Raw genomic sequence first — 8,199 nt, forward strand, 5'->3', positions numbered from 1 at the left:
CGATAATGCATAAAAATACAACTGAAAAGGGATATAACAACCAAGCAATAATCAGCTTGGGCAACATTATCTCATCTGTGTTGAGATGTCTTCACCAAGATTCCGTTCTCTGCTTTCTCTTTACCCAACTTAATTACTGGAAAGGTATTTGAGTTGCTCATTGGTCAGCACACTACATGGGAGATCAATAATACTACCACTGTAAATCACTAAAAGGAGAGGACACTTCGCAAACATGTCTCATATTTCAGTATACTACTTTAGTACTTACCGCAGGTGTGGGAAGATGACAACAACAATCAAAAAAAGGTTTCTTGTCCCTGTAAAATCGGTGAATTGTTATATCTTAATCACATATTTGCTCCATTCAGTTGAACTAATTTTGACGAAGATCAATTTCAGGTCTAAAATTTCAAGCCTAATGAAAAACAAAATGCAATAGACATAACTGAATAATGGGTACATGATAGTAGGTTAAATAAGCCCATACAACTTGTGGTCTATGGAAATAAGAATTAGAATTCAAGCTCATACAAGTAAATAAATAGATTATCAAAAAGCTATATCGGGTTACAGAGCAACAATAGTGCTACCATGAGGTTGCAGTGAGGAATAGTGGAAAAGGAATAAAAAAATTGTGTAAGCATGAGAGCAAACTTCCTCCAATAATTTTTGTGTCAGTCACATAGCAGGTGCATTCCTGTTCTGATTAAATCAGATAACCAATGATGGAATAATCCCATTAAAGGGGATAGTTGCATTATTGTTCATGTTTTTCTTCACCGCAAAGATCATATATCTGAGTGTAGCCTCTGCAGCTAACTTTCATCACCTCCCGGACCGTCATGGTAGGTTGTTGATAACAACAACAGTAACACAATCGCCGCGAGAAAAATGTGTGATGTAGCACAATGGTGACACCAACGCCTCCCGGCTGTGCCCAGCTGTGGCAACTGCCACACCCCACTGCCACCGGACGGCGCCTCCATCCAGGAGTACACAAGTTACCCCACGCCAAGCGAGATCTTTCAAATCTTCTCTATCATTGTCATTGCAAAAGGACTTTCATCAGTGGCTCGCTGACAATCTCCCCCAAACCCTACAAGAGATTCAAGTAAGTTTAAACTTCCATTTTGCACATGTGCAATTGAGTCACTCACCTTGCTAGAGTAGGTCAGATCTATTATCCATACCTAAGCCCTCCGAATTATTGTATTTTCCTGGCCAGATAATGGATCAACAAGCTTGTCCCTTCATATTGTCAAACACGGGCTGACTGGATCATCTACTTTGGTCATTCAAATTATAAAACACAATCATGATATTGAAATCTCATCTCATTCCATCATGTGAGCTTTTCCCAGTTTTTTTAAAGAGCTTTTCTTAGTTTTGGACAAACTGAATGACGGTGATGATTTGTATATTGTAGCTTTTTCTTTCATACGCTTCACTGGGTAGATGGGAGAGCGCGCTGTGCCCTATGTTCAACCCCAAAAAACTTGATTCAAGGTTTGTAGGTCATAGTAGTTGTCATCACTCGCAAGCTTGCTTGTGCACTTTAAAAAACTGCATGACGAAGCACATCAAGAGCAGCAAAGGTGCTCTCAAGTTGTTATGCATATCATATGGCACATGTAGGACAACAAAATGACAGTCATCAAGGAAAATATATAATTACCAAATCAACCCCAAATCAGCACTCGCGTCTCCATCTATGTATCAGACTACTTGGAACTGAACTGAATGTAAAGCAAGATTTAAGTGTTGACCATTAGTCCTCAATGTCCCATGTGTTCTCCATCCTGCTCCTGATTTTACTGTCCTACTCTAGTTCGTAGTCTAAATTTAGTTACTAGTTGCACTCACCCCTAAGTGAACACTAAAAGTTTTAACAGGATAAATCACACAGATATATCATTAATTACCTTAGCCAATAGAGTCCTGGAATTGGGTCACAAGATCCTGACAAAACTGACCGGAGTTTTCGTAGTTCTCTGAAACTTTTCATGTCTGGTTCGCTACTACTCACAGTTCTTGGATTAAATAAGCCCCATGAAAGCAAATTTTCTTGGGGTATACGACTGAAAAGAAGGTTGTAAAATTCATCAAAATCATCTAGAACAAAACAGTATGACATACTTTTTGCACAAGTACTGTAAAAACAAGTATTACATGTCCTAGCCTTTCTTTCTCAACAGTCTCTGGCTTGTACTGAAAAAACAGTATGACGTACTTTTTTACTCCTACAACTACCTTCGTGATGATCCGAAGAAAGTGTCGCAGACACTATGCACATTTATTTTGTTGGATTGTGCAGATCCAATTGAGCAGTCCCTAAAGCTGGAAGGACTTGAGAGAATTCAGTACACTATTATTAGGAGCCAACAATTCCGTTTTAGAACACAATTGCTATAGATATATGATGCTGAAAATTCCGTTCTTAAAATATCCTTCATATTTAAACTCGACATATCTAGAAAATGAGAGCTTTGGCCTTCTTCTGTTAACATGAAAGTAGCAGCTAGCAGCCATGTTGCAACTCCATATTTTAGACGCTTTCAATGAATACACAAGACATGCAAGGACCGCTCACAGTTTCAGCGGCAATATGAGCAAAACAAGTCAGCAAGCACATAATGATTTCTAGGCTGAGAAGAGTGTAGATAGACGTGCATAACAAGTATTCCTATATACGACCCTTCAGCACTTATCTGCTTCTAAAACAAACCATATACTAAAAGCTGGAATACAGATCACGAAAATGTTGCGATAATTCTGATTTTTGCAGTTGACAGAACAATATTAGTAGAAGGTAAGTAGTATTGTTCTGGAAATTTAGTGAAACGGAAGCGTGATTAGCATATCAAAATACCGTATTAATCGACCCATTGTATCTGGAAGAATAGGGCGGCATGTCTCACAGGGTCATCCATGATCGCAGTGGATGTAAATCGCTTGGTGATCGATGATGAAATGGGGCGAGATGGATGCACCCGATGGACGTTTTGAGCACAGTACTTGACACAATAGCCTTGATCTTTGCGACCCCTCTCCAAAGCTGCCTTTCTATCCTGAAATCTCCCGAAAAAACCAAACTCTGAGACAGATGGTAGCCGGTGAGGGGAACTGACCACATGCTGCTGAAGTAAGCTTCTGCTTTTTATGTTCTGAGAGGTCAAATTTCAGGCTGGTTCTAGTGATACTTATCAGCCTAAAACTACTTGGTCACATATGGACATGAAGTCCAACTGATTGTCCGGTAGCTAAATAGTTCAAACTTTTTCACTACACGGTTTGTGACTAATAAGTCAGTCATATGTTAGTACTACACAGTGCTTAATGACATTTTAGTTTTTTTGCAAAAAAAAAAGAATTATAGCAATTGGAGTTCACTTGTTCGTTTTTTCTATAACTAATGAGAAACAAATAGGATCTGCTTTCTTGCTAAAAATTCTTTAAGCAAGGGATCAACATAGCTTCCGTCAAATTCTATGAAATCATATGATGCTAGATAACAATAACAGCATCAAACTCTACAAAATAAATGCCTCGGCATTTAAAAAAATCCATGATGAGCTCATTGATGAGAAGCAGACAAACACTATGCCAATAAATAATTACCACTACCTAAGCATCATTGAGCTACATACTATGACACTCTTGTTTATTCAGTAGAAGAGCAAGAAAAGTCTTCCTTTCAGCGTGATAATTGGAAATATTTCAGATGCAGAAGAGTAGGAAAAGAATTTACCAATGGATGAACAGTTTCAATATGAAAATACTTATGTGCATTATAAAGATTATTCAGTTTATGGAACTTTAAAAAGTAATAACATGGCAAAAGCTTTTATATTGTCTTCAGAGGATAAAACAACCATGCATGTTTGAAAAAAGTTCAGAATCAAGTTGTAAACCAGATACCTTTCTAGTTGCAATACCTCCTTCAGCATCCTCTTTCTTGTTGTAGGAAAAAATAAGCTTGAATAATGATCCAAGAGCAAAGGCGTTGGGACTATCAGTGCCACCCATCAGCAGCATTGTCGACTTATATTTCTTCCTCATTGGACCATCACATACTATGTTCTTCTTAACTATCACCTACTCAAGGCAGTTCTAGAGCTTTGCATATAATTTCATATTATTTCAACATAAATAGCACAACTTATCAAATAACCCAGTATAAAGAGATATGCATGAATTTCAGCACAACACAAAGATCTAAACTTCATGCTTTTACAAGGGTAGTAGTAGATGAACACTATACCACTACAATAACTGACAATAGTATCTGAATTGTGGAGCACGACCACAATGTTCAGAAAAGACGCATGACATTTACCTGAACATGGATAACCTGTTCGTCAATCAAGAAGGCATGTCTCTTCAGAGAATAATATTCAGTTTCGCTGGTTAAAACTGCTTCTTGCTTTTAACTGCATTTCACTCAAATTAGCCTAACCTCAAAACTGAGGACAGATCAGTCTACTGCTATTGCAGCAAGCAAAATGAAATTCATTCAAAAACAGAAGATAACATAGAGAGCAAGCATGACATGGTGGATAAAATGCGATGGATCGGTAGCTGGTACTCCCTCTGTAAACTACTCCCTCCGTCCCAAAATTCTTGTCTTAGATTTGTCTAAATACGGATGTATCTAGTTACATTTTAGTGTTAGATACATCTGTATCTAGACAAATGTAAGACAAGAATTTTGGGACGGAGGGAGTAATATAAGAGCATTTAGATCACTAATATAAAACTGGTTCAATGTGATACGAATTGCAACAGATGTCAACACCTATGAAGCTACAGACGGGCAACTCCCAGTTCATTGAAGTATACCACAACTGTATATATACTGCTAAGGACATACAGAGATCAGAACCAAGAATAGGAAGTGGTGGTAACCTGACTGTAGCTGCGACTGCGGCGGTTTCAAGATGGCCTAGGCGAGGCGGCGGAGAACCGGCAGGCATCGTGGGGAGTGTGGTCGCGAAGGGGCCAGCGGTGGGGTGTCGTGGTCGCTGTTCGGGGATGGCCTGAATTGGGAGAGGCGTGCGTTTGTGGAGTGCGAGTGGGGGTGGGCAGCAGCCGGCGTCACCGTGCGCGCCGCAAGGAAGCAGAACCCGGCGGCCACCTCGACCCTCCTCGCCGCCTTCCGTCTCCGCCTCCACCTCGACCGCGCGCACCGTAATGAAGCAGAACCTGGCCTCCACCTCAACCCTCCGCACCGCAAGGAAGCAGGACCCGGCGGCCATCTCGTTACTCCCCCGCCTCCGCCTCGCCGCCTTCCGGGACACCGCGCTCACCCTCCACCTCCTCGTGCGCGGAGGAGGAGGCCAAGCTGAGCGGCGGTGGCGGAGGAGGGCGAGGATTTAGGGCGGCGGGTGGCGGCGGAGGCCGAGTGGATAGGCGGGCGGCGGACGGGGCGGACGACGGGGGAGGATCGGCGTCCGCTGGGAGGTGGAGCGGGCGAGGTCGTGGTGCAGGTGTGGTGCGGGCGTGGCGTGCGGAGCGGTTTTTGTTTTTCGAAGCAGCGGGTAGGATTAGCGATCGATAGTGTGGGCGTGGCTTAATTCCGTGGCTTGCAGCGTTAAACACGAAACGATTAGGAGCCATTAGATTTTGATGATGGATGGATGTGATTGTTTGGATCTGCACCTCTCTTCCTTTTATAGTGGTAGTAGATTATATGTGGATGACATACTGTTGATTGGAAATGATATAGAATTTCTGGATAGCATAAAAGAATACTTGAATAAGAGTTTTTCAATGAAAGACCTCGGTGAAGCTGCTTATATATATATATTGGGCATCAAGATCTATAGAGATAGATAAAGACGCTTAATTGGACTTTCACAAAGCACATACCTTGATAAAGTTTTGAAGAAGTTCAAAATGGATCAATCTAAGAAAGGGTTCTTGCCTGTGTTACAAGGTGTGAAGTTGAGTAAGACTCAATGCCCGACCACTGCAGAAGATAGAGAGAAAATGAAAAGTGTTCCCTATGCTTCAGCCATAGGCTCTATCATGTATGCAATGTTGTGTACCAGACCTGATGTGTGCCTTGCTATTAGTTTAGCAGGGAGGTACCAAAGTAATCTAGGAGTGGGTCACTGGACAGCGGTCAAGAACATCCTAAAATACCTGAAAAGGACTATGGATATGTTTCTCGTGTATGGAGGTGACAAAGAGCTCGTCGTAAATGGTTACGTCGATGCAAGCTTTGACACTAATCCGGACGATTCTAAATCACAAACCTGATATGTGTTTATATTGAACGGTGGAGCTCTCAGTTGGAGCAGTTCTAAACAAAGCGTCATGGCGGGATCTACTTGTGAAGCGGAGTACATAGCTGCTTCGGAAGCAGCAAATGAAGGAGTCTGGATGAAGGAGTTCATATCCGATCTAGGTGTCATACCTAGTACATCGGGTCCAATGAAAATCTTTTGTGACAATACTGGTGCAATTGCCTTGGCAAAGGAATCCAGATTTCACAAGAGAACCAAACACATCAAGAGACACTTCAATTCCATCCGCGATCAAGTCTAGGTGAGAGACATAGAGATTTGCAAGATACATACAGATCTACATGTTGCAGACCCGTTGACTAAGCCTCTCTCATGAGCAAAACATGATCAGCACCAAGGCTCCATGAGTGTTAGAATCATTACTTTGTAATCTAGATTTTTGACTCTAGTGCAATTGGGAGACTGGAGAAAATATGCCCTAGAGGCAATAATAAAGTTATTATTTATTTCCTTATTTCATGATAAATGTTTATTATTCATGCTAGAATTGTATTAACCGGAAACATAATACATGTGTGAATACATAGACAAACATAGTGTCACTAGTATGCCTCTACTTGACTAGCTCGTTGATCAAAGATGGTTATGTTTCCTAACCATAGACATGAGTTGTCATTTGATAAACGAGATCACATCATTAGGAGAATGATGTGATTGACTTGAGCCATTCTGTTAGCTTAGAACTTGATCGTTTTAGTTTACTGCTATTGCTTTCTTCATGACTTATACAGGATCCTATGACTATGAGATTATGCAACTCCCAATTACCGGAGGAACACTTTGTGTGCTACCAAACGTCACAACATAACTGGGTGATTATAAAGGTGCTCTACAGGTGTCTCCGATGGTACTTGTTGAGTTGGCATAGATCGAGATTAGGATTTGTCACTCCGATTGTCGGAGAGGTATCTCTGGGCCCTCTCGGTAATGCACATCATTATAAGCCTTGCAAACAATGTAACTAATGAGTTAGTTGCGGGATGATGCATTACGGAACGAGTAAAGAGACTTGCCGGTAATGAGATTGAACTAGGTATTGAGATACCGACGATCGAATCTCGACAAAGGGAACAACGTATGCTGTTATGCGGTTCGACCGATAAAGATCTTCGTAGAATATGTAGGAGCCAATATGGGCATCCAGGTTCCGCTATTGGTTATTGACCAAAGAAGTGTCTCGGTCATGTCTACATAGTTCTCGAACCCGTAGGGTCCGCACGCTTAACGTTCGTTGACAATATAGTATTTATGAGTTATGTATGTTGGTAACCGAATGTTGTTAGGAGTTCCGGATAAGATCACGGACATGACGAGGAACTCCGGAATGGTCCGGAGATAAAGTTTGATATATGGGATAATAGTGTTTGGTCTCCGAAAGGGTTCCGGATGTTTTCCGAAATGTTTGGGTACGAGAACACTTGATTTGGGCCAAAGGGGAAAGCCCACAAGGTTTTTGTAAAGCGCAAAAAGGAAGTTTTGCGGAGTCCAGGGGCCAGACGTCAGGGTCCCTGGCGTCTGGGTCCAGACGCCGGGAACCCTGGCGTCTGGCCCTGGAGTCCGAGAAGGACTCTTGCCTTTCGGGTGAAACCGACTTTGTGGAGGCTTTTACTCCAAGTTTCGACCCCAAGGCTCAACATATAAATAGAGGGGTAGGGCTAGCACCCAAGACACATCAAGAAACACCAAGCCGTGTGCCGGCAACCCCGTCCCCTCTAGTTTATCCTCCGTAATAGTTTTTGTAGTGCTTAGGCGAAGCCCTGCGGAGATTGTTCTTCAGCAACATCATCACCACGCCGCCGTGCTGCCGGAACTCATCTACTACTTCGCCCCTCTTGCTGGATCAAGAAGGCGAGGACATCATCGAGCTGAACGTGTGCTGAACACGGAG

The 8,199-nt window shown here is 42.1% G+C and overlaps 1 long non-coding RNA gene across 1 annotated transcript; it reads right to left on the minus strand.

Moving 5' to 3' along the window:
• Positions 1 to 646: 646 nt before the first annotated feature.
• Positions 647 to 5,892, minus strand: LOC123147464 (uncharacterized). Its single transcript, XR_006473208.1, has 2 exons — positions 3,922 to 5,892; positions 647 to 3,071 (listed from the first exon to the last, which is right to left on the minus strand). It is a non-coding gene; the product is annotated as an uncharacterized lncRNA (long non-coding RNA).
• Positions 5,893 to 8,199: the final 2,307 nt, after the last annotated feature.

Source organism: Triticum aestivum, chromosome 7A (genome assembly GCF_018294505.1).
Source record: "Triticum aestivum cultivar Chinese Spring chromosome 7A, IWGSC CS RefSeq v2.1, whole genome shotgun sequence".
Lineage (NCBI taxonomy): Eukaryota > Viridiplantae > Streptophyta > Magnoliopsida > Poales > Poaceae > Triticum > Triticum aestivum.